Source organism: Mobula birostris, chromosome 6 (assembly GCF_030028105.1).
Source record: "Mobula birostris isolate sMobBir1 chromosome 6, sMobBir1.hap1, whole genome shotgun sequence".
In the NCBI taxonomy this organism is placed as follows: domain Eukaryota; kingdom Metazoa; phylum Chordata; class Chondrichthyes; order Myliobatiformes; family Myliobatidae; genus Mobula; species Mobula birostris.
The window spans coordinates 100,007,605-100,034,400 of NC_092375.1; the positions used below are offsets into that span (position 1 = coordinate 100,007,605).

Genomic DNA, 26,796 nt, shown 5'->3' on the forward strand with positions numbered 1-26,796 from the left:
CAGTGGAAAAAGCATGCTTGCATTTCCTCAATCAATACACCTCATAATTTTGTATACTTCTATCAATCTTCTACGTTCCAAGGAATAAAGTACCAGCCTATTCAATCTTACATTATAACTCAGGTCCTCCAATCCCGCAACATCCTTGTAAATTTTCACAGTTTCATTCCATCTTCTGTACTCAGTACTTTGATTTATGAAGGCCAATGTGCCAAAACCTTTTCTGCGACCCTCTCTACTTGTGCCGCCACTTTCAACAGATTATAGACCTGTATGCTCGGAACCCTTTGTTTTACCAGACCCCTCAGTGCCCTGCCCTTCACTGTGTAAGAAGTACCCTGGTTGGTCGTAGCAAAGTGCAATGCTTTGCACTTTTCTGTATTAAATTCCGTCTACCATTTTCAAATGATTGTTCCAGCTGATCAGATTAAAGTATGAGGACACGCAGTCCTCTTTTATTGTTATTTAATAATGCATGCATTAAGAATTGATACAATGTTTCTCCAGAAACACATGAAACACATGACAAACTGACTGAAAAACTGACAAAAACCACATAATTATAACATATAGTTACAACAGTGCAAAGCAATACTGTAATTTGATAAAGAACAGACCATGGGCACGGTAAAAAGTCTCAAAGTCTCTCAAAAGTCCCATCATCTCACGCAGACGGTGAACCTCCAGCGCCGCAAATGTGCCCATGCAGCATCCTGGAAGCATCCGATCACAGTCCGTCAGAAAACTCTGAGCCTCCGACACCGAGCACCGAGCACCATCTCTGCCGAGCACTTCGAAGCTGGCCCCGGCAACAGGCAGTAGGCAAAGCCAAGAGTTTGGGGCCTTTCCCCTCCGGAGATTCTCGATCGCACAGTAGCAGCGGCAGCGAAGCGGACATTTCAGAAGTTTCTCCAGGTGTTCCTCCGTGCTTCTCACGGCTGTCTCCATCAAATCAGGATTGTGCACGGCCCTCTAGTTAACACATACGATATCATTCGGAATGGCCATGAGCGCTGTGTCGCGCCGCAATCTTCTCCTCCCACTACAAGCTCTGATAGTCTACCTCGCTGAACACTACACCCAGTTTCTTGGTGTCATCTGCAAACCTGCCATCCCGTTAACTACATCATTATCCAGATGTTGTTGTTTGTTGCTGACAAACAACAGACCCAGCATCAGCCCCTGTGGTATTTCACTAGTCACAGGCCTCTAGTCAGAGGGGCAACCATCAGCAACCACTATCTGGCTTCTAACACAAAGCCAATGTCCAATCCTGGTGACTACCTCATCGTGAATAGCGAGCAACTCAAGCTTCTTGACCAAACTCCCATGGGGGACCTTTTAAAATGCCCTGCTAAAATCCATGCAGACAACATACAGTGCCTTGCCTTTATCAACTTTCCTTGGTAACTTACTCGAAAAAAATCTATAAGATTGGTTAGCCACGACATACCTCGTAGGAAGCCACGTTGACTATCCCTGATCAGTCCATGTCTATCTACATACTCATATGTTTAGTCCATTAGAATACTTTCCACAAACTTTCCCACCACTGATGTCATGCTCACCGGCTTATACTTTCCTGGCTTATTTTTAGAACCTTTGCTAAACAGCAGAACAACATCCAATTATCCCTAAGGATGATTTTAATACCTTTGCTATGGCCCCTGAAATATCTGCATTTCCCTTCCACAGGGTCTGAGAGAACACCTTGTCAGGTTCTGGTGATCTGTCCACCTTAATTTGACTCAAGATGTAAGCACCTCCTCCTCTGAACTCTCTAAGGTACAAGATCTTCAGTAGACTCTGTCCATCTCCTGAATAAATACAGATGCAAAAACATGCATTTACGATATCCTCCATTTCCATTTCCTTTGGCTCCATGCACAGATTACCACTCTGATCTAGCAGAGGACCAATTTTGTCCCCTGCAATCCTTTTGCTCTTAATATATCTGTAGAATCCCATGGGATTCTCAGTCAGCTTGTCTGCTGGGGCATCCTCATACTGTCTTTTAGCACTCTTGATTTATTTCTTAAGTGTTCACTTGAATTACTTATACTCAATTGTTCCGACCTGCCTATGCACCTTTATTTTCTAAACCATCAATATCTCTCAAAAACCAAGGTTCCCTAAACCTGTCATCTTTAGCTTTTAATCTTATAATCACATACAAAAATTTTACTCCCAAAATTTCAATTTTGAGGGCCTCTCATTCATGATGGACATCTTTGCCAGAAAACAGCCTGTCTCATTGCACATTTGCCAGATCCTTTCGGATACCAACAAAAGTTTCTTTTCTCCAACTTAGAATCTCAACCCAATGATCAGATCTATCTTTTTCCATATTTACTTTGAAACTAATGGCATTGTGAAGGTGTGAAGTGTTCCCCTATACAAACTTCTGTCACCTGCCCTGTCTCATTCCCTAACAGCAGATCAAGTATCACACAACATTCCAGAACACATTTGACAAACTCTATCCCACCTAGTCCTTTTATAATATGTGAGTCCCAGTCACTACATGGAATGTTGAAATCACCTACTACAACAACCTTATGTTTCTTGCAACAATCTCTCTTCAAATTTGTTCCTCTGAATCCCACGGACTGTTGGGTGGTCTATAATATGCTCCATTTGCAGGTTTATACCTTCCTTATTCTTCATAAAGCCTCATTAGATGAGTTCTGCAGTCTGTCCTGACTGCACTGCCGTTACATATTCCTTGATTCGTAACGCCACCCCTTCTTACTTTAATCCATCCCGCTCTGTCGCGTCTGAAACAACGGAACCCCGGAATAATGAGCTGCCAGTCCTACATCTCCTGCAACAAAATCTCACTAATGGCTACAATATCATAATCCAGGTGTTAATCCATGCCCTGATCTCATCTCCCTTTCCTATGATCATCTTTCATTGATATATACACAGCTCAAGATAGTAGTCACACAATGATTTCTTATTTTGTCAGAGGTCTTAACAACATCTGTCTCCACACCCTCTCCACTATGTATTCTGGCATTCTTCTAAGATCCATGTACCTATCTAATAGATTCTTAAAAAACCCTATTGTATCCACCTCAACCACCATCGCTAGCAGTGCATTCCACACATCCAACATTCTCTGCGTAAAAAACTTACCCCTGACATCTCCTCTTTACCTACTTCCAAGCACCTTAAATCTATGCCCCCTTGTGTTAGCCATTTCAGCCCTGGGAAAAAGCCTCTGACTATCCACACAATCAATGCCTCTCATCATCTTGTACATCTCTATCAGGTCACCTCTCATCCTCCGTCGCTCCAAGGAGAAAAGCCAAGTTCATTCAACCTATTCTCATAAGGTATGCCCTCCAATCCAGGCAACATCCTTGTAAATCTCCTCTGAACTCTGTGGTATCCACATCCTTCCTGTAGCGAGGTGACCAGAAATGAAGACAGTACTCCAAGTGGGGTCTGACCATGGTCTTATAAAGCTGTAACATTACCTCACGGCTCTTGAAGTAAAATTTATTTCAATGGCTCCCTTTACCAGGTGGACCCAAAGCCATTGGCCCTCTCAGTAGTGTTGTGCCATCAAAGTCAGTCCTACGGCTGTTGCGATATATCAGCCAGACGGGATGCACGGTGGAAGCTTGCATCAAGGGGCACAGGTGTATCCATTTGGGTTACCAATTAGCATAGCTGCTGGACGATCTCGCATCAAAGCTGAAGCGTCAGGACGAAGAGCAGCATATGTTAAGTGTGAAAACTGAGAGGCAAGAGGAGAGAGCATGTAAAAAGCCTGCATTCAATGCGCTTACAGAAGAGCAGAAGGCAAGGCTGCAGCAGGAGATGATTGAAGCAGCCGCTGACTTTGACAATGGTGAGTCTATAAGCGGAAGCAGTCATGCTTTGCCATCACAACAGCCAATGCATGTCACCAAAGAAAATGTCTGAATGCAGTTTGGATATAAAAATGACTGCACGACAGCTGTACAAGGAGAAGCCATTGGTCAGACGGAACTGCAGTCTACAAAATCAGTGAATTTGAATGAATCAAGGACAGTGGAAGCAGACAGACCAATTATCTTTGTTCTTGCCTTGAGGACAAAGGAATGGAGGCTGCCATTTCGTGAAGCTGTTCTGTAACCTCCATTTTGTGAACTGAAGTTGCGTGGCTGGATCTGTATTTCAAAGTAGATAGAATGATGCCTCAGGTAATCTGCTGGACTAGAGATCATTGCCAAATAAGACATTATTTTGAGGTGTTATTTGATATCATATAACATGCAGGTTTGTGTATGTTGGGGTCTGTGTCTCCCCTGACTGATTCAAGCTGGTTACTGCTTTGGTAACTGATTTAGAACAAAGAGCCATAAATTACCAATTGTCACTTATGGCAGAAGGACAATAAGTGGATGCTGGCTTGCACCAGAGCCAATAAGAATGTAGTCAGTCAGATGACCCATAGCCAATAACACTGAAATACAACTTTTGAACTGGGAAGGAATGAATATAAAAGCAAACTCTTCAACTGCAAAAGCAGTGATAACTCTCTAAAGACCCGCCATCGTGGTGGTGGAGTAACCCATGGACACGTGGAGATCTGAGTTGGACCACAAGGAACACATGGCCAGCATAGACTCCTTTTAATGGTCTTACCATTTCTATTTTTTGACTGTTCATGAAGGGACAGAAAAACTTAGTAGGTATTCTGTTATGTAAATTTACATGCTCTTCATGTTGAGACAATAAAGGTACTTGCTGGTAGTTACAGATTTTCTCTGTGCCTCTATGATCATTATTACTAAGGGGTAGCTACTTGTAACACAGCCAATGTGCCTTTGCCATAGTCCAGGTATTGACAGATAGGATCTACAGCAGCAAAGACTCACAACGTTCCTTTCTGCAGTTCCACTGCAGCAAAATCTCAGTCAGAAGTTACACTTGGTGCCATTCCCATCTGCACAGACATGAACATGCTGAGTTTCCATCCACCCCAGCACGGGCGTTTGGCTAACCAGCCTCCACAACACTCATACATCATCTGCAGGTGTATTGGTTTTGGCTTTGTATCAGGTCAGTCAAGACCTAGTCACAGTGGGACTAATCGTGTTCGTCAACCAGTCTGCCAGTTATCTGACCTTGAAGTCAAGTTTTTGCAATGGTTTGGAAGTACTAAGTCTCAATTCTAGTGCAGAAGTAGGTCTTAACATCCAGTACCACCTAATTCAAAGAAAGGTCTGTAACAATAACGTGGGAAATCAAAACCCCTACAACAGTCTGCAAAACTGAAGTAGAAAACTCTATTGTGAACCCAGATAAATAATGGCCTGTCCATACAAGACCTGACTCCTTAAGGAAATGCAGAGGGGTCAGAGGAAATAAACACTTACATACTGCAGACGTATTCTTAACATATTTCAAATGTTGTGCTTCAACATCACATCAAATAAAAGACTGTAATGGAGTCACAGACTGCACTGAGTGCAATAGTGACCAGTACATATCAGCACTTTATTCAGGGCCAGTGCCGTAGGCTATTACTGATTCCAGCACACCAGCAACAAAGCACAGCAGGAAACCTCCTGAACATCCAACAGATGCAGCTGCAGACTGCCATTCTTCAGCACCACAGTCCTTGTTTTTTTCTGTGTATTTAAGTTTTCACTTCAGTGGATGGCTTTTGGTAGCAAGTACTCTGAAATGACAAGTCAAAGTTTGAAATTTTTGACTCATACAGGAGGCACTTCGTCCACACAGCATCCACACAAACAGTAGTTTTGGGTGGGAGAGCCATCTCAGCCTCACGAGTTTGGCAGGACTGGAGAATGTTTTCCCTGGACTTACATTGCCAAAGAAACCAGGGGATTTTATAATATTGGATGATCAGAGCAATGCCCCAGTGGAAAAATTAACATTTCTTGACATATTCAGTGTTCCAAGTTGGGTTTCCCCAAGTACTCTGAAGACATGCTTTGCAACATCAGATGCTGTTGGACGAAGAATTAGTGGGTTTGTTATGGAGTCAATAGGGGGAAATCATGCTTACGTTTGCAACCCTTATTGAGTACGACTATATTTCCAACAATAGAGATGATAGCCAAACTCCTGATGTTGCACACACTCGTTCATATTGTTACGTACCCCGTAACTGGGTTGCCAAACCAGCAGAAATGGATCACTCAGTTGGAGTCTGGATTACTAGAACTAAGAAAGTTTTATTAAAGAAACAAGCAACACAGTAAACGAAAGGATAATAAATACAACAGTTCAGCAATGATAAACACACATGTGCACAGAATTAAGATAACAGGATCAATCAAGCTCTATCGTTGTCTAGGGGTAAATGACCAATTTCAAAGTGACACAAAGTCCAGTTCAATTTAGTTCAGTTCGCAGTAATCGTTGCCATGGTGATGGACAATGTGGGGGGAAGGAGAGAGAGAACAAGAACGAATGATCATTCAAAATGGCTTCCACTCACAGACCTGCGATATTGCTTACAAGCAGCTTTCGGGCGAGTCCTTTGTGATGTCACCTGAGGTCACCGACTGTGACCCCTCCTCCAGATGCGGTCGATCCTCTGCAGTGAACCTGGCACCCAAGCAAGGGTGGACACACACCGGGTTCCCGCTGATCGTACCTTTCCACCCTGTGCGTCTAAGGCTTGGTTCCGCAACCAGCCTTCCAAACGACTCCCGCCGACTTGCGGGGGGGCACCGCTTCCAGGGTCTCGTTACCTCGTGGTGTTGTGTGTCCTGCCTTAGCGAACCTGTCCCTTTTTATCCCCCTGCTGGGGTATCGCCTGTCCATCACTTCAAACAGTTCAGGGTTCAAAGGGGGAGCCGCTCTAGACAGCTCTCTCTCCCGTCCCTTCATTACACATCTCCAAATCGCCTGTCCATCACTTCAAACAGTTCAGGGTTCAAAGGGGGAGCCCCTCTAGACAGCTCTCTCTCCCGTTCCTTCATTACACATCTCCAAATTCTGCTCCATTGTCTTCCTTATCTCTCTCTCCCGAAGACAGGTGGCAGACCAACTGCTGATCACACAGGACAGCTAACATCTATGTGTATTCTTGTCACAATATCTTAAGGCCATTGCTGACAAGTTTCATGCACTTGACTCCACTGCAGGAATTCTGCTGTTGATTGACAGTGATGTACCTGAACAGTGCAATGGCCAGCTCAACAACTGGACACAATGGGTGAAGTCTGTCTCAAAATGTGCTCAGCACATTAAAGCCAACTTTCAGGAGAACAGGCGCCGAAGTAATTTCAGACCCTGTGAGACTAGAATCTATATGTAAGAGAAGTTGGTAGCTAAGAACCAAGTACCTGGACATACTTAGCTCTGCTCAACTAGATTTAGACAAGCTGGTCTTCTGTCAATCAGAAGATGGTTATAAGCTGGCACCTTCCGTCAAAGTTAAGGTCTTCCTTTGAATCATAAACAAAGTGTTCAGCAAAGATAAGTCATGCAGTTGTGTCTTCCCTTCCTTTCCGCTCTTCATGAATCATATTCCTGAATTGCTTGTTGCTAAGAAAACCAGAAATGAAAGATACTTGGTTCTTGATGTTCTTTACTACATTCGCATAGAGCCTGAACTGCTGTCCACATATATACAATTTTTCTGCCTCTTGGTTGGCTTACCACATGTAATATTCTTTCAGATATCCCTTTTATCTCAACTGTCTAAAAGCTTCTTGGAGACACAGTTCACACCTTCCCACAATTAATGCTGTGAAGCTAACATTTCCAAGTACATAAGCCTTCCAATTTATTAAAAGATCATTTATTGATATGTTAAGTGATGCCTCCATCTGGCCTAAACTTTTTTAAACTAAGCAACTTAGCCAGCGTTATCTGTTTCTGAAACAATCCCAGTTCAATAACCCACTGTCTCATACTGCAACTCTTCAGCAATAAGACAGAGCTTGTTTGCAAAGCTTCAAACAGATTACTGCTTGCAATTCTCATTGAGAATTGAAGGCTGGTTCCTGTTTATTACAAGAAGCTAAACAATGAATATTAGTTGGAATTTTAACACTTGCAGCATTTTGATCTTTACAAGAGGCATCTGTTGTGGTTAAAATACTAAACCTGGCAAAACCAAGAGGCCACCTGGCCGGGAAGTGAATATTCATCACAACAGACACCCTCACTAATTGGACCATTGACAAAGAACAGACCATTGGCACGGTAAAAAAAAGTCTCAAATTTCCAAGTCGATCGACTCCTGAGTCCCCAATAGCAGGCGGCAAAGGGAGAAACTCCCTGCCATAAACCTCCAGGCACCGACAACTGCTGATGCATTGGAAGCACCCGACCACAGCCGACAGTGAGTCCATCTGTCGGAATACTTCAAGCCTCCGAATTTTTGCTCATTTCTTTCTCAATTCCTTCTAAATTTTGTTTACATTGTTTATATTTACATAATTTATTATTATATTGTCATTTTTTCTTTACTGTGCCTATTGTCTTGTTTATTAATTATTGTACTGTCTTGCACTGTTTTGTGCACTTTATGTAGCCCCGTGTAGGCCTGAAGTCTTATGTAGTTTTGTGTTGTTTCAGGTAGTCTAGTGTAGTTTTGTGTTGTTTCAGGTAGTCTACTGTAGTTTTGTATTGTTTCAGGTAGTCTACTGTAGTTTTGTGTTGTTTCAGGTAGCATCATGGTCCTGGAGGAGCGCTGTCTCATTTTTACTGTGTACTGTACCAGCAGTAATGGTTGAAATGACAATAAAAGCAACTTGACTTGACTTGACTTGACTTGAAACCTATCGAATGCTGAAAGGCCTCAGTCGAGTGTATGTGGAGAGGCTGTTTCTTACGGTGTGTGAGTCTAAGACCAGAGGACCCTGCCTCAGAATAGAATGGAGATGTGGAAGAATATCTTCAACCAGTGAGTGGCGAATCTGTGAAACTCTGGCACAGGTGTCTGTGTAGGCCAGCCAAGTCTTGGGAATAATGAAGGCAGAACTTGATAGCTTCTTGATTAATAAGGGCATAAAGAGATAAGGGGAGAAGGCAGGAGATTGGAGCTGAGAGGGAGAATGGATCAGCCATGATGAAATGGTGGAGCAGACTCATGGGCGAAATGGCCAGTTCATCTTTAATATTTTATGTTCTTGTGATCTAAGGCAAAAAAGCTGAAGGTAGATTTTTAATAGTTTATTTATTGTTTCCTTCTTTGTATCTTTACATTTGCACAGTTAGAACAGTAGGGATGCCTGGCAGGCGAGTTGAATGCTCCCCCTGCAGGATGTGGGAAGGTAGGGCGACCTCGACTGACCCTGACAACTTCACCTGAAAGAACTGCATCCAGCTGCAGCTTCTAATTCTCCACAGTAAGGAATTGGAGCAGGAACTGGGTGATCTTCGGATCATTCAGGATGCTGAGGGGGCCATAAGAACATAAGATACAGGAGCAGAATTAGTCTGTTTGGCCCATGAGTGTGCTCTATCATTTCATCATGGCTGACACATTTTCCTCTCAGCCCCAATATCCTGTCTTCTCCCCACATGCTTTTAGGCCCTGACATAAATATTCTTATCTAATCAAGCCGCTTATCAAATCAAATTCAAATTCAAGTTTAATTATTCAACCATACACGAATACATCCGAATGAAACAGTGTTCCTCTGTGGGCCAGATGCAAAACTCTACACTGCACATTCACAATAGCGAGTACACATGCAGTTATGCAAAAACAACATATATATAGCCCAGGTCCCTGCACAAATTTGCTTCACAAATTCATGGCACGTTTCCTGACAGTCATTCCACTGGATGGCAGCAGCGATGGCAGGGTAGCCCCCGGACATCACATGAGATCGCCTCTGGCGTCTCCTTCCTGGACTGCAGCTGTAGGCAAGCCCATGCTTGAGGCCTAACTGCAATCGAGATGACACAGTTCTCCCACCATCTGTTGACCCACTAAACACAGGAAACAGACCTGCAGCGTCTTACGTTATCAGTATCCAGTATGTTTGCGATCGCAAGAGAAACGTCCAAGATAATCACCAACGGTTACACTGCACACTGCCTTTGTACATCGACTTCAATGCCTTTTATGCCTTTCTGTAACAGACAGAAACATGGTCTGCACCCAGTTGAGCATCTCCGACACCCAGACCCGCTCAAGTTCAGCTACTCCAATCAGTGAGCAGCTCGCTGATGAGGTTGACCTGCAGCCTATTTCACCATGCTCCTAGAACTACCCCGGAACTACATCCTTAACAATTGACTCCAACATCTTCCTCACCACTGAAGTTAGACTAACTGCCCTATAATTTTCTTCCTTCTGCCTCTCTTCAATCTTGAAGAGTGCAGTGCCATTTGCAATTTTCCATTCCTCGTGAAAGATGCCAGAATCAATTGATTCTTGAAAGATCATGACTAAAGCCCCCACAATCCCTTCATCCACCTGTTTCATAACCCTGGAGTGTACACAATCTGGTCCAGGTGCACTACCCACCTTCAGATCTTTCAGCTTCCCCAGAACCTTCTCCCTAGTAATGGAAACTTCACACACTTTTGAACTCTGACTCTCTGGAACTTCCAGCATACTGCTCGTGTCTTCCACAGTGAAGACTGATGCAACATGATTATTCAATTCTTCTACCATTACTACCTCTCCAGCATCATTTTCCAGTGATACAATATCCACTTTCACCTCTCTTTTACACGTTATGTATCAGAAGAAACTTTTGGTATCTTCTTTAATATGATTAGTTTGCTTAATTTCATTTCCATCTTTTCCTTCTGTTGGCCAGAAAGGACTACAGTCTGCAAATCAGTGAATTCAAATGAATAAAGAACAGTGGAAGCAGACAGATCAATTGCCTTTACTCTTGCCATGAATGGGGAGATGGAGGCTACCATTTTATGAAGAAGACTGTGTTCCCCATTTTGTGTGTTAGTCACTTGGCTTGATCAGTGTTTTCAGGTAGCCTCAGATAACCTGCTGACCGAGAGATAACTTCCAAATAAGATGTTCTTTGGTTGGAGATAACATGCAGGTTTTTGACTGTTGGGAGTCAGTATCTGTTCTACTTGAATCAATCTTGTTGCTGATTGTCTAGTACTAGGTAATGAACTGGGTCAGGTCACAGATCTCTCAGTGGGTGAGCATCTGGGGGACAGTGACCACCGCTCCCTGGCCTTTATAATTATCATGGAAAAGGATAGAGTCAGAGAGGACAGGAAAATTTTTAATTGGGGAAGGGCAAATTATGAGGCTATAAGGCTAGAACTTACAGGTGTGAATTGGGATGAAGTTTTTGCAGGGAAATGTACTATGGACATGTGGTCGATGTTTAGAGATCTCTTGCAGGATGTTAGGGATAAATTTGTCCCGGTGAGGAAGATAAAGAATGGTAGGGTGAAGGAACCATGAGTGACAAGTGAGGTGAAAAATCTAGTCAGGTGGAAGAAGGCAGCATACATGAGGTTTAGGAAGCAGGGATCAGATGGGTCTATTGAGGAATATAGGGAAGCTAGAAAGGAGCTTAAGAAGGGACTGAGAAAAGCAAGAAGGGGGCATGAGAAGGCTTTGGCGAGTAGGGTGAAGGAAAACCCTAAGGCATTCTTCAATTATGTGAAGAACAAAAGGATGACAGGAGTGAAGGTAGGACTGATTAGAGATAAAGGTGGGAAGATGTGCCTGGAGGTGTGGAAGTGAGCGAGGTCCTCAATGAATACTTCTCTTCGATATTCACCAATGAAAGGGAACTTGATGATGGTGAGGACAATATGAGTGAGGTTGATGTTCTGGAGCATGTTGATATTAAGGGAGAGGAGGTGTTGAAGTTGTTAAAATACATTAGGACGGTTAAGTCCCCGGGGCCTAACGAAATATTCCCCAGGCTGCTCCACGAGCTGAGGGAAGAGATTGCTGAGCCTCTGGCTAGGATCTTTATGTCCTTGTTGTCCATGGGAATGGTACCGGAGGATCGGAGGGAGGCGAATGTTGTCCCCTTGTTCAAAAAAGGTAGTAAGGATAGTCTGGGTAATTATAGACCAGTGAGCCTTACACCTGTGGTAGGAAACCGGTTGGAAAAGATTCTTAGAGATAGGATCTATGGGCATTTAGAGAATCACGGTCTGATCAGGGACAGTCAGCATGGCTTTGTGAAGGGCAGATCGTGTCTAACATGCCTAATAGAGTTCTTTGAGGAGGTGACCAGGCATATAGATGAGGGTAGTGCTGTGGATGTGATCTATTTGGATTTTAGTAAGGCATTTGACAAGGTTCCACACGGTAGGCTTATTCAGAAAGTCAGAAGGCATGGGGTCCAGGGAAGTTTGGCCAGGTGGATTCAGAGTTGGCTTGCCTGCAGAAGGCAGGGGGTGGTGGTGGAGGGAGTACATTGAGATTGGAGGATTGTGACTAGTGGTGTCCCACAAGGATCTGTTCTGGGACCTCTACTTTTCGTGATTTTTATTAATGACCTGGATGTGGGGGTAGAAGGGTGGGTTGGCAAGTTTGCAGACAACACAAAGGTTGGTGGTGCTGTAGATAGTGTAGAGGATTGTCAAAGATTGTAGAGAGACATTGATAGGATGCAGAAGTGGGCTGAGAAGTAGCAGATGGAGTTCAACCGGGAGAAGTGTGAGGTGGTACACTTTGGAAGGACAAACTCCAAGGCAGAGTACAAAGTAAATGGCAGGATACTTGGTAGTGTGGAGGAGCAGAGAGATCTGGGGGTACATGTCCACAGATCCCTGAAAGTTGCCTCACAGGTGGATAGGGTAGATAAGAAAGCTTATGGGGTGTTAGCTTTCGTAAGTCGAGGGATAGAGTTTAAGAGTCACGATGTAATGATGCAGCTCTATAAAACTCTGGTTCGGCCACACTTGGAGTACTGTGTCTAGTTCTAGTTGCCTCACTATAGGAAAGATATGGAAGCATTGGAAAGGGTACAGAGGAGATTTACCAGGATGCTGCCTGGTTTAGAGAATATGCATTATGATCAGAGATTAAGGGTGCCAGGGCTTTACTCTTTGGAGAGAAGGAGGATGAGAGGAGGCATTATAGAGGTGTACAAAATAATAAGAGGAATAGATAGAGTGGATAGCCAGCGCCTCTTCTCCAGGGCACCACTGCTCAATACAAGAGAACATGGCTTTAAGGTAAGGGGTGGGAAGTTCAAGGGGGATATTAGAGAAAGGTTTTTTACTCAGAGAGTGGTTGGTGTGTGGAATGCACTGCCTGAGTCAGTGGTGGAGGCAGATATACTAGTGAAGTTTAAGAGACTACGAGACAGATATATGGAGGAATTTAAGGTGGGGGCTTATATGGGAGGCAGGGTTTGAGGGTCGACACAACATTGTGGGTTGAAGGGCCTGTACTGTGCTGTATTATTCTATGTTCTATGTTCTATTGTCACTTGCAATCTTGTCACTTGCTGGGAAGAGGGCAATAAATGGATGCTGGCCTGGAGCAGAGCCAACAAAAAGGTGCTTAAGGTCAGATACTTGACCTACAGTAGACACCAGAATGCATTATTTGAATTGGTAAGAAATGGATATAAAACCAGAAGCTTTAAGTGTGCTGGCAGCAATAACTTCTAGTAACCAGAGACAAACCATCGCAGATGTGAGGTGCCCCCTGGACATGTGGAGATTCAAAACAAAACTATGAGAAACATGGCCAGCAGCAGAAACTCCTTTTTAATTGGTAATATTTTTTCTGTTCTTTGACTGTTCATGTAAGGTCAGGGAAAACTTAGCTGGTATGCACACGAGGTATTTAGTGTATGAATTCACATACTTGTTAATTTAGACAATAAAGGTACTTAGTGATAAACACAGATCTATCTGTGTCTCCCTAATCATTATTGTAACACCTTTGTATCACTTTTTACTTCTCTTCTGTTGGTTTTAGAAGCTTCCCAACCTGTAACTTCTCACTATTTTGTTCTATTATATGCCGTTTCTTTGGCTTTGACTTCTCTTTCCTGCTGCAGGTGTGCCTTTAAAATACATCTTCCTCTTGGGATATATATATCCTACACATTCTGAATTGTTCCCAGAAAGTCCAGTTGCTCTGCCATCATTTCTGCCAATGTTCTTTTCCAATCAATTTTGACGTGTTCTTCACTCATACCTCTATAATTCCTTTTATTCCACTGTAATACTGAATACTGAGACATTGAATTTTGCATTGCACATCACCCAATCCAGTATAGCTCTTCCATCATGCCCTAGTGGACTCAAACATAAGTTTCCCTGAAATGTATTCTGGAAATTCCCTCTCTTGGAATCCAGTACCAACCTGATTTTCCCAATCTACCTGCATATTGAAATTCACCACGACTATCTAACATTGTCTTTTTGGCATATATTTTCAATCTCCTATTGTAATTTGTAGACTACATCTTTACTATTGCTTGAGGGACTACATATAACTCCAATCAGAGTCTTTTTTTACCCTTTCTGTTCCAATTTGAAACCTTCCAACCTAATGTCACCCTTTCCAAATGATTAGATTTCATTTTTTATCAACAGAGCCATGCCAACCCCTCTCCCTACCTGCCTGTCCTTTTGATATAATATGTATTCTTGGACATTAAGCTCCCAGCTATAATCTTCTTTCAGCTACTTCATTGATTCCCACAATGCCATAAATGCCAGATATGTAACTGTGCCACGAGTTCATCTGCCTTATTCTGTATACTGCGCGCATTCAAATAAAACAATTTAATTCCTGTATTCACCCTTTTCAATTTTGTCTGCCTTTTACATTGCATCTCATCCTGTTGCCCTACATCGGTCTCTCCTTGCCAGCAGTCTTACTCAACATTGCCTCTATCCATTAACCAACTACATCATCCTCAGCACTATCACTCCGGTTCCCATTTCCCTGCCAAATTAGTTTGACACCTCCTCCCCCACTGAACAGCTCTAGCAAACCTGCCGACAAGGGTGTTGGTCCCCCTTGGGTTTAGGTGTATCCCATCCCTTTTGTACAGGAGAGATCCCAGTGATCCATAAATATGAACCCCTGCCCTGCACCAGTTTATCAGCCACGCATGCAACTGCTAAGTCATCTATTCCTACTCGCAGCGGCACGTGGCACAGGCAGTAATTCAGAAATTAGTACCCAGAAGGTCCTGTTTTTCAGCTTTCTATCTCGCTCCCAAAAATTCTCTTGATGACCTCCTCACTTTTCCTACCTATGTCACTGGAGCCAATATGTACCAAAAATTCTGGCTGCTCACTTTATTATGCCATGGATCATCTCTGACCCTGGCACCTGGGAGGCAGCGTACCACCATGTCTCTCTGTCTGAGTATATATTTGCACCAATGACAGAGCTAGGAAAAGGGAGGAAGTCCTAAACAGAGAATTCAGGGAACTAAGTAGAAAGCAGAAAATAAGGACCCCGCAGGGTACATAGAACATAGAATATTGAACAATACAGCACAGAAACAAGACATTCGACCCAGTGTTATGTCAAACCAGCTAAAAAGCAAATGAAAAATGCCCAAACACTAACCCCTCCCAAATACACTGTCCATACCGTCCATCTTCCTTACATCCATGTGCCTATCAAAACGTCGCTAATGTATTTTCCTCCACCACTGTACCTGACAACACATTCTAGACAGCCAGCACTCCCTGAGCAAACAGTTTACCCCTCACATCCCCCTTGAACCTAGCTCCTCTCACCTTCAATGCATGCCCTCTGGTATTAGACATTTCAACCCTGGAAAACAGATACTCTCTGACCACTATCTATGCTTCTCATAATCTTGTAAACCTCTATCAGATTACAAACAAATCCGAGCTCTCAGCAGGCCAGGCAGCATCTATGGAAAAAATACAGTTGACATTTCAGGCAGAAACTCCAACTGTATTTTTTTCCATAGATGCTGCCTGACCTGCTGAGTTCCTCCAGCACTTTGTCTGTGTAGCTTAAATCTCTATCAGATCTCCCCTCAGCCTCCTGTGCTCCAGAGAAAAACAACCCAAGTTTATCCAACCTCTCGTAACAGAACATGTCCTCTAAACCAGGCAGCATCCTGTTAAACCTCTTCTGCACCCTCTCCAAAGCCTCAGCAACCTTCCTGTAGTGGGGCAACTAAAACTGTAAGCAATACTCCAGATGTGGCCTAACCAGAGTTTTATAAAACTGCAGCATAACATCTTGACGTTTTAACAATGATTGACTGATAAAATCAAGCATTCCATCAACTGTCGTATCGACCTGGGCGGCCACTTCCAAGGAGCTATGATCCTGGACCCCAAGATCTCTCTGCTCAGCAACACTGCTCGGGATCTTGCCCTTAACAGTATACTGTCTCTTTGCATTTGTCCTACCAAGGTGTAATACCTCACATTTATCTGGGTTAAACTCATCGGCCATTTCTCAGTTCATATCTGCAACTGATCTATATTATGTTGTATTATATTCTTGCCAGTCTTCTACACAATCCACAATTCCATCAATCTTGATATCCACAAATTTACTAAACTACCCATCTGCATTTTCATCCGGGTCACTTATATACATTATTAACAACAGAGGTCCCAGCACAGATCCGTGCAGAACTCCACTAATGACAGAACTCCAGTTGGAATAAATCCCTTCAACCACGACCCTCTGTCTACAATGCACAAGCCAGTTCTGAATCCAAACAGCAAATTCACCATGGACCCTGTGTTTCTTAGTCTTCAGGGTTAGCCTCCGATGAGGGACTTTGACAAACTGACAAACGACTGACTAAAATCCATGTAGATAATATCCACCTTGTCAAAAAACTCAACCAAGTTGGTAAGGCACAACCTGCTATGCACAGGGATATACTGGCTCTCCCTAATCAGACCATCGGTTTCCAAATGGATATATCTTATCCATAAGAATTTTCTCCAGCAATTTCCCTATAAATAACGTGAGACTCACTGGTCTATGGTTCCCAAGTTTTCCCTCGTTCCCTTCTTAAATAGAGATACAGCAATAGCCACTTACCAGTCCTCCAGGACCTCGCCTGTGTCTAGAGAGGACATGAAGATACTGGTCAAGAGTTCAGTAATCTCACCTCATGCCTCCTTCAATAACCTGATGTAAATCCCATCAGGCCCTGGTGACATATCCACCAACATTTCCTCCTTCTTGCTTCTGAACACCCTATTGTATTAATGCACTCAGCAATGATTTCTTGGTCCTCCATATCCTTTTCCTTGGTAAATACTGAAGCAAAGTACTCATTAAGTACCTCATTCACATTCACAGTATCCAAGCAACTGTTCCCCCCTTTATCGTTGAGTGGTCCCACCCTCTCCCTAGTTACCTTTTGCTTTTGATGTTACAATGGGGTGCTGGGAATAGACCCAATGCAAGTACAAAGAACAGGACTGGGCTAGAGTAGGAACATGACAGGATACAGACAAGGAGCGGGACAAGAACGCAGACTAGGGCTTGGACCCCGAACCAGAGACTGGACAAGGACCCAGAACCTGGGTCTTGCCTCGGGCTCGGGCTCCAGAACCAGGCATGGACATGACATGACTGCAGGACTGGAGGCTGGGGTCTTGAGGCTTGAGCCTTGGAGACAGGCTTCGGGTCTTGAGGCTCGGAGACAGGCTGGGGTCTTGAGGCTGGGAGACAGGCTGGGGTCTTGGTCTTGAGGCTTGAGCTTGGAGACAGGCTGGGGTCTTGGTCTTGAGTCTAGGGTACTTCGAGGCTTGGATATGGACTCCGAAACAGAAACTGGGCAAGGACCCAGAACCTGGGACTTGACTCGGGCTCGGACTCCAGAACTAGGTGAGGACAAGAAGAGGCTACAGGACTGGACATGGCTTGGGTGTGGAACTCCTGGGTAGGGCGAGACACAAGGACAGGTAAAGGCAAATGAACAGGACTTGGATAGGACTGGACTAGGCACAGACTAGACGAGGGCCTTCAGGAGCACAGAGCCTTGGACTAGAAGAGACAGGAGCATCGTACACAGAGCCGGGACCCCTCCTTGGAAACAGGACGTAGGGCCGGGACTCACACACATTACACAGAGCCAGGACCCCTCCTTGGGAACAGGACGTAGGGCCGGGACTCATACACAGAACACTGAACATGAAGAGATGGATCCCAACACAAGGTAGCAGAAAATGGCTGGACCCACCTAGCGAAGGCGTGGACACAGAGAGACAATTCCACACAACGAAAGACAGCTCCTTATCTTGACCTAACAAGGCTCCGGTCTTGCTCTGGCGGTAGGACTTCAGCGATGCAGGCGGGGTATCCGGGCTAGGTGAGCAGGGAGAGAGTCAGGTGACGTATCCAGGCCGAGAGTCAGGTGAGGGGGGAAAAGACAGGGAGGGGAGCAGGACAGTCCAGCCAGGAATTCTGGTTTGCAGAGGTATTTATGTCTCAGCCCCGAAATGAGGAACATGAGCCCACAACAGAAAATGGGGAAAACCAGAAACCCCAGAACAAGAAACCATGGACAGGACCATAAACCAGAACATGGACTTCACGGACCGGACTATGACATTTGATGCATGTATAGAATGCCTTGGGATTCACCTTAATCCTATTTGCCAAGGAGCTTTCATGGCCCCGTCTTGGCTTTCCTAATTTCCTTCTTCAGAGCCTGCTGGCCATGAAACTAGCAGGCATGAACTTCAGAATGCCTCTGCCATTGATCTCGCCGGCTCCAACACCTCAGGGCATATTCAAAACCCGGACTCCAGCAACGACCATGGACACATTCAAAGTGATTGAGCAACCACCAACTGTGACTCCAGCCTTGAACTCCAGGCCGGGTCTTTATGTGCTGCTGTTGTGACTCCCGTCTCCCCTTCCCCCACCACCACTCCACAGCCCCGTCTTCCTCAGATCCCACCGTCAGCTCCTGGGCCCTCAGAGGCTCCATCTTCCTCTCACCCCAACCATCCCCTCTCCACTGACACCCCCAGCCTCCCCCCTCCCCCCTCTGATCCCAGTTCTCATCTGTGCCGGGTCTTTATCATCCCCTCCGACCTTCAACTCTCTGAGGCAGAACGCTCTGTTCTCAGTAAGGGCCTCACCTTTGTCCCCCTTCGCCCACACCTCAGTGAGTTCCGTGTTCGCCATGATGCAGAACTTTGCTTCTGCCGTCTCCGTCTCTGAGCCTACTTCTTCGGCAAGGACTCTTCCACCCCCACCGATGACCCCTTCTCCCTTCTTCAACCCTCCTCTTCTTTATGGACACCCCGATCTGGTCTTCTGCCTGCTCTGGATCTCTTTATTGCTAACTGCCGATGGGACATCAACCGTCTCGACTTCACCGCACCTTGTCCCCATTCCAACCTCACTCCTTCGGAACGCTCTGCTCTCCAATCCCTCCGCACTAATCCTAACCTTATTATTAAACCCGCCGATAAGGGGGGGTGCTGTTGTAGTCTGGCGTACTGACCTCTACCTTGCCGAGGCACAGCGACAACTCGCGGATACCTCCTCTTAGTAACCCCTCGATCGTGACCCCACTAAGGAGCACCAGGCCATTATCTGCCACACCATCACCGACTTCATCCGCTCAGGGGATCTCCCATCCACTGCTACCAACCTTATAGTTCCCACACCTTGCACACCCGTTTCTACCTCCTACCCAAGATGAGGGAGATGTCTTCCTTTTTTAAAGAAAGGGGCTTCCCTTCCTCCACTATCAACTCTGCTCTTAAACGCATCTCCCCCATTTCACGTACATCTGCTCTCACTCCATCCTCCCGCCACCCCACTAGGAATAGGGTTCCCCTGGTCCTCACCTACCACCCTACCAGCCTCCGGGTCCAACATATTATTCTCCGTAACTTCCGTCACCTCCAACGGGATCCCACCACTAAGAACATCTTTCCCTGCCCCCCCCCCCACATTCCGCAGGGATCACTCCCTATGCAACTCCCTTGTCCATTCGTCTCCCCCATCCCTCCCCACTGATCTCCCTCCTGGCACTTATCCGTGTAAGCGGAACAAGTGCTACACATGCCCTTACACTTCCTCCCTTACCACCATTCAGGGCCCCAAACAGTCCTTCCAGGTGAGGCAACACTTCACCTGTGAGTCGGCTGGAGTGATATACTGCGTCCGGTGCTCCTGATGTAGCCTTTTATATATTGGCAAGACCCGATGCAGACTGGGAGTCCGCTTTGCTGAACACCTACGCTCTGTCCGCCAGAGAAAGCAGGATCTCCCAGTGGCCACACATTTTAATTCCACATCCCATTCCCATTCTGACATGTCTATCCACGACCTCCTCAACTGTAAAGATGAAGCCACACTCAGGTTGGAGGAACAGCAACGTCTGGGTAGCCGCCAACCTGATGGCATGAACATTGACTTCTCTAACTTCCGCTAATACCCCACCTCCCCCTCGTACCCCATCTGTTACTTATTTTTATACACACATTCTTTCTCTCACTCTCCTTTTTCTCCCTCTGTCCCTTTGAATATACCCCTTGCCCATCCTCTGGGTCCCCCCTGCCCTTGTCTTTCTTCCCGGACCTCCTGTCCCATGATCCTCTCGTATCCCTTTTGCCTATCACCTGTCCAGCTCTTGGCTCCATCCCTCCCCCTCCTGTCTTCTCCTATCATTTTGGATCTCCCCCTCCCCCTCCAACTTTCAAATCCCTTACTCACTCTTCCTTCAGTTAGTCCTGACGAAGGGTCTCGGCCTGAAACGTCGACTGCACCTCTTCCTAGAGATGCTGCCTGGCCTGCTGTGTTCACCAGCAACTTTTATTGTGTGTTCCTTCTTTAGTTACTTTCTGGCTAGACAGAGTAGATGTGGAAAGTATGTTTCCCATGGTGAGGGAGTCTAGGACAAGAGGACACAGCCTCAGGATAGAGGGGCATCTATTTAAAACAGAGATGCAGAGAAATTTTTTTAGCCAGAGGGCAGTGAATTTGTGGAATTTGTTACCACAGGCAGTTGTGGAGGCCAGGTTGTTGAGTGTACTTAAGGCAGAATTTGATAGGTTCCTGACTGGCCAGAACATCAAAGGCAATAGGGGGAAGGCTGGTGAGTGGGGGCGAAGGGGGGGGGATAAAGAATCAGCCATGATTGAATGGTGGATCAGATTCGAATAGCCTAATTCTGTTCCTATTTCTTATGGTCTTATGTTCTGGTTAGGCCATGGGTTTCCAAATGCTCATATAGCCTATCCCTGAGAATTTTCTCCAGCAATCTCCCTTCAACTGACATGAGACTCACTGGTCTATAGTTCCCATGATTCCTCTTTGTCCCTTTATAACTAGAGGTACAATATTAGCCACTCATCACCTCTCCAGGATCTCACTTGTGGCTAGATAGGACACAAAGATCCTGGTCAAGGGCCCAGCAATGTTATCTCTTGGCTCCTTTTATAACCTGAGGTAAATCCTATCCACCTTAATACTCCATTAGAGTCCAACACTTCCTTTTCCTTGACTTCTAAATGCCCTAACACATTTATACACTCAGCACTGATCTCCTGGTCCTCCATGTCATTTTCTTTGGTAAATACTGAAGCTAAGTATTCATTTAATGCCTCACTCACATTCTCTGCATTCAAGCAAATATTACCCCCTCTTTTGTTGAGTGGTCCCACCCTCTCCCTAGTTATCCTTTCACTCTTGAAGTCTATATAGAATACCTTGGGATTCTCCTTAATCATACTTGCCAAGGACTTCTCACACCCTCCTGGCTTTCCTAATTCCCTATTTTTGGTTCTTCTTTGGATTCTTTATACTCCTCATGCTTTGTTTGATACTGACTTCTGAAGCTTTACATACTTCTCCTTTTTCTTTTTGACTAAATTCATCACCTCTCTGGATATCCATGGTTTCCATCCCCATCCTTCCTCTAACAGGAGCGTACCTTTCCTGTACTCTGCAATTGGTCTTTAAACACCCTCCACATGTCTGATGTGGACTTGCTGGAGGAAAAATGTTTCCAATTAACACATCTTAGATCCTGCCCAATGCCCTCGTAATCTGCCCTACTCCAATTTAAAACTCTCCCACAAGGACCATACCCATCCTTATCTATAGCTATCCTGAAAGTTAAGGAGTTGTGGTCACTTTTCCCTATCTGCTTATCCACTGAAAGGTCAGTCACCTGGCCAGATTCATTACCCAATTCCAGGTCTAGTAAGGCTCCTCCTCTCTTTGGACCGTCCACGTATTGAAATAAGAAACCTTCCTGGATACACTTACCAAATTCAGCTCCATCTAAACCTCTTGCACCAAGAGTAGTAAATCTTTGATTTGCTGTCTCTGTCACGCGTGAGGTTGGGAATAGCGTGATTTGGCCGTTGAATGTGTGGCTGAGGATAGAGTGCATGGTTTTAGATTTCTGGATCATTGGGGTTTCTTCTGGGGAAGGTATGACCTCGACCAAACGAATGGGTTAACTTGAATCTAAGGAGGGCTAATATTCTTCTAGCAGCTTTGCTAGAATAGTTGGGGAGGATTTAAACAAAGCTAGCAGGGGCATGGGAACCAGAATGAAAGAGCTCGATTGGATTCATTACTCAGTCCAGTATTTCAGGATCTTTCAAATCCTTGAATCAATTTTGAAAATCCTTCTTAAGTGACTGCAGGTGCAAGCAGTTCTCTTGTAAATCACCATCTATGAAAGTGAGTGCCATACTTTCTATGCAGGGAAACTTTGAGAACATTCTTCTCCCAATGTTTTGCTTATATATTTGCAATTTTCTGATAAAAGGGGACATTGCACTCTTTGCCTGGATTAAATTGAAATTCTCACCCTGCAATTTCATATTTAGAATGTTCATTTTGTCATACAAATCAGCTAGGTATGCCAATTTGTATGACATCTACGTGGCTTTCTTGGCTACATCTCCACGTAGTCACTCAATCTTGTTTCCCTAGCGTTTGTCGACCTTGAGAAAAAATTCAACCACAGAGTCAAAAAGATCAAAGAACCATTTTAAGCAGCAGCCTTTTGACAGCCAGCGCACTTCAGTGTGAAGACGAGCTCTCCAGTCTGTACTGACTGAGTAGTACTACGTGATTATTTTCCTCGATTAGTAGTGTCACCCATCTGCATTTAATCACTCTCTCTCTCTCTGTGATCTCAAAACACAAAACCCAGAACACTGAGCTACTAGTCCTGCCCCTCCTGCAAGCAAGTAGCACTAATGGCTACAATGATATAATTCCACATGCGGACCTAAGCTCATCTGCCTTTCCTACAATACTTCTACATTGAAAAATACACAGTGCAGAGTGTTAGTCCCACCATGAACCATAGAACACTACAGCACAGAAAACAGGCCATTCGGCCCTTCTAGTCTGTGCCAAAACATTATTCCACTGGTCCCATTGACCTGTATCCAGTCCATAACTCTCCAGATCTCTCCCATCCATGTACCTATCCAAGTTATTCTTAAAACTTAAGAGTGAGCCCGCATTTACCAATTCAGATGGCAGCTCGTTCCACACTCCCACCACTCTCTGAGTGAAGCAGTTCCCCCCGATGTTCCCCCTAAACCTTCCCCCTTTCACCCTAAAGCCATGTCCTCTTGTATTTATCTCTCCTAATCTAAGTGGAAAGAGCTATTCACATTTACTCTGTCTATATCCCTCATAATTTTGTAAACCTCTATCAAATCTCCCCTCATTATTCTATGCTCCAAGGAATAAAGTCCTAACCTGTTCAATTTTCCCAGTAACTCAACTCCCGAAGACCCGGCAACATGCTCTTCCTTTTGATTCTGACATTTTATGTAGGCTTAAAAGTATCTTTCTCCACAGCTGCTCTGGTTGGCATCCCCCTACAACTCTAGTTTAAACCATGTAGAATAAAATTAAGAAGTGGCAAGGGCAAAAAGATCCTGTGTAGTTACTTACAGGCCTACAACATGTTGACATTGACATGTTGTATAATGCAACAAATTTGATAAGAAAACTTAAGGAAAAGGGACCTTTAGGAGGCAGTGATCATAATATGACTGAATTCACCCTGCAGTTTGAGACGGAGAAGGTAAAGTCAGACATATCAGTATTACAGTGGAGTAAAGGGAATAACAGAGGCACGAGTGAGGAAATGACCAGAGTTGATTGGAAGGGGGCACAGTTAGGGATGACAGCAGAACAGCAATGGCTTCTGTTCCTGTTGGCAATGTGGCAAGCGCGCATTAGATACATCACAAAGATGAAGCTTTCTAATGGTAGAATGAGGCAAAGGGCAGAGCATATAATATTGCAAAAATTAAGGGACATTAGTGGATTGGGAAGATTTTAAAAACAAACAGAAGGCAACTAAAAGCCATCAGAACATTAAAAAATGAGATACGAAGGTAAGCTAGGCAAAAATATAATGGAGAGTAGATATTGGACTCCGTAAAATGGCTTTAGAGATGTAGTAATAAGAAACAAAGAAATGCTGGATAAACTGAGAAAGTATTTTGCATCAATCCTCACTATGAATGACACTTGACATATGCCAGAAATTCAGGAGTGTTGTGGGGCAGAAGTAAGTGTACTTCTACTAAAAAAGAATCTGGAAAACTGAAATGTCTGAACAGGTGGACCACCCCAGGGTTCCAGAAGCATAGCTGAGGAGATTATGAAGGCATTAATATAGATATTTCAAGAATTCTGATTCTGGTAATAAAATAGGCCAAAGTCAGCATTGTTTCCTTAAGGGGAAATCTTTTCTGACAAATCTGTTGGAATTCATTGAGGAAATAACAGGCAAGATAAAGGAGAGTCAGTGGCTGTTGTTAACTTGGATTTAAACTGTACATATACCATGAGCAATGCCTCATTGTCTTGCACAGTTCACTCATCCAGTTGTATCCCAAATGTAGTGTATAAGGATTTCAGTAAGGCATGTGACAAGGTACCCCATGCAAGGCTTATTGAGAAAGTAAGGAGGCATGGGATGCAAGGGGACATTGCTTTCTTGATTCAGAACTGGCTTGCCCACAGAAGGCAAAGAGTGGTTGTAGATGGGTCATATTCTGCATGGTAGTTGGTCACCAGTGGTGTGCCTCAGGGATCTGATCTGGGATCCTTACGCGGGCTAACAACACATTGACCTTTTGTAATTGTCGTCGTAATTGCACAATTTTTTTCTAAGCTGATACCTGGGAACTTCGAGTCACTTTCTTGAATTCTATAAGTTGCACTTTGGGCGGGGTGCCATTAGGGGATTCTGGTAGCGAAAGTTTCGAAAACAGTGTTTGTGTCTGCTGGGTCCATGTTTGGCGACCCTTCTGTCACAGGTGCAGAGCACATGGGACCCAAATTCAGGACACAAGCATGTTTTGTAGCATTAACAAAAACAGAGTTTATTAATAGTTACTAGGAAAGCAGGGAAGCAACAATTGTACTGAGAGACACAAAGGAGTGAATGAAGCGGAGGCGGGAATATGCGTGGCTGGAGTTGGGCTCGGACCCTGGACTTGGGGCTGGGGGTTCGGGACTCAAGACGTCTGAGCCTGGACTCGGAACTCAGAACATCGGAAGAGACAGAATTCCCCAAATCTGAGTAGCGGTAAATGGCCGGGCCTACCCAGCGGAGACAAGGACACGAAGATACAGTTACCAACTCAAGGTAGCGGCAAAAGGCCAGACCCACCCAGCGGAGGCGAGGACACGAAAAGACAAAACCACACAACGACAGACAGTTCCTTACCTTGGCATGAAGTGGCTCCAACTAGCAGCAAGTTCTCGACTCGACCCCGGAACTACAGAGGCTGTTGACTCACACCGGCAGGTTAACTTGAAGGACCCGCTCCAGCGAGGTAGCATAGCAGGCTCGCTCATGCGCAATAACTTGACAAGCTTGCTCTGACGAGGAGAGGCGACTTACTGGCACTTGCTTCAGAGAGGAGACTTGACTTGCTCCGGCGATGTAACTTGGCTCGCTCGGGCAAGGTGACTTGCTCGCACTTGTTTCAGGGACGTGAGGTGACAGTCTTTCGTCGAGAAGCTGGAAGCTGGATGCTATATACTACTGGTTCAGCTAAGAATCAAGTGCCTTTAATTACAGACCTCAAGAAACACGGGGAAACAATGAATTAAGGGAAAACGGAGTCAACGGTCCCAATCGTGACACAAAGGAAATTTAAAGGGAACCAGGAATTAACTGATCAGGACACATATGGCCTTTTCAGTTGCCTTTTTGTTGGATTTTAAAAGTTTCCCAATCATCCATTTTCCTGCTCACTTTTGTTACTTCTCATGCTCTTTCCTTGCCTTTTATGCAGTCCTGAACTTCCCTTGTTAGACATGGTTGCCTACCCCTGCCACTTGAGAACAAATTCTTCTGTGGGACATATCTATCTTGCTCCTTATGAAATATTCCCGGAAACTTCAGCCATCTCTACTCTGCCGTCATCCCCGCCGGTATCCCTCACTTTCCTTACTCTCACTCTCTCCTCTCTCTATTCCCTACCCGCTCTCCCCCTCTCACCCCACGCTCCACTCTCCTCTATTTCTACCATAATCTCCCCCTCTGTTTACCCACTCCCCTCTCTAATTCTGCATAACTCACCTGAAACAGACTTGCTCCAGTGCCCAACCCCTGCACCCAAGAGGCTTTCTCTGTGGTCGCTTCCGTAGGACATGGATTTACTCAACTTCAGGTGACTCAATCACCATCAAACCGTGAGTGGAGTGGGGGGGGGGGAGGGAAGAGTCAGGCAAGTTGGAAGGGGGAAAAACGGGGTTGAGGAAGGGGGAGAGGGAGGAGCAAGAATGCGAGATCGGGGGAGGTGGGGAGAGAGAATGGGTAGAGGGATAGAGAAGGGCGAGGGGAGAGGCAGGGGCTTGGGGTGGCAGGAGAGAGCAGAAAATGGAGAAACAGGGCTGTGAAA

At 45.0% G+C, this 26,796-nt stretch overlaps 1 long non-coding RNA gene across 1 annotated transcript; it reads right to left on the reverse strand.

The window, feature by feature from the left end:
- Positions 1–422: 422 nt before the first annotated feature.
- Positions 423–26,427, reverse strand: LOC140199227 (uncharacterized). Its single transcript, XR_011886385.1, has 2 exons — positions 25,614–26,427; positions 423–972 (listed from the first exon to the last, which is right to left on the reverse strand). It is a non-coding gene; the product is annotated as an uncharacterized lncRNA (long non-coding RNA).
- Between the last annotated feature and the right edge of the window lie 369 nt (positions 26,428–26,796).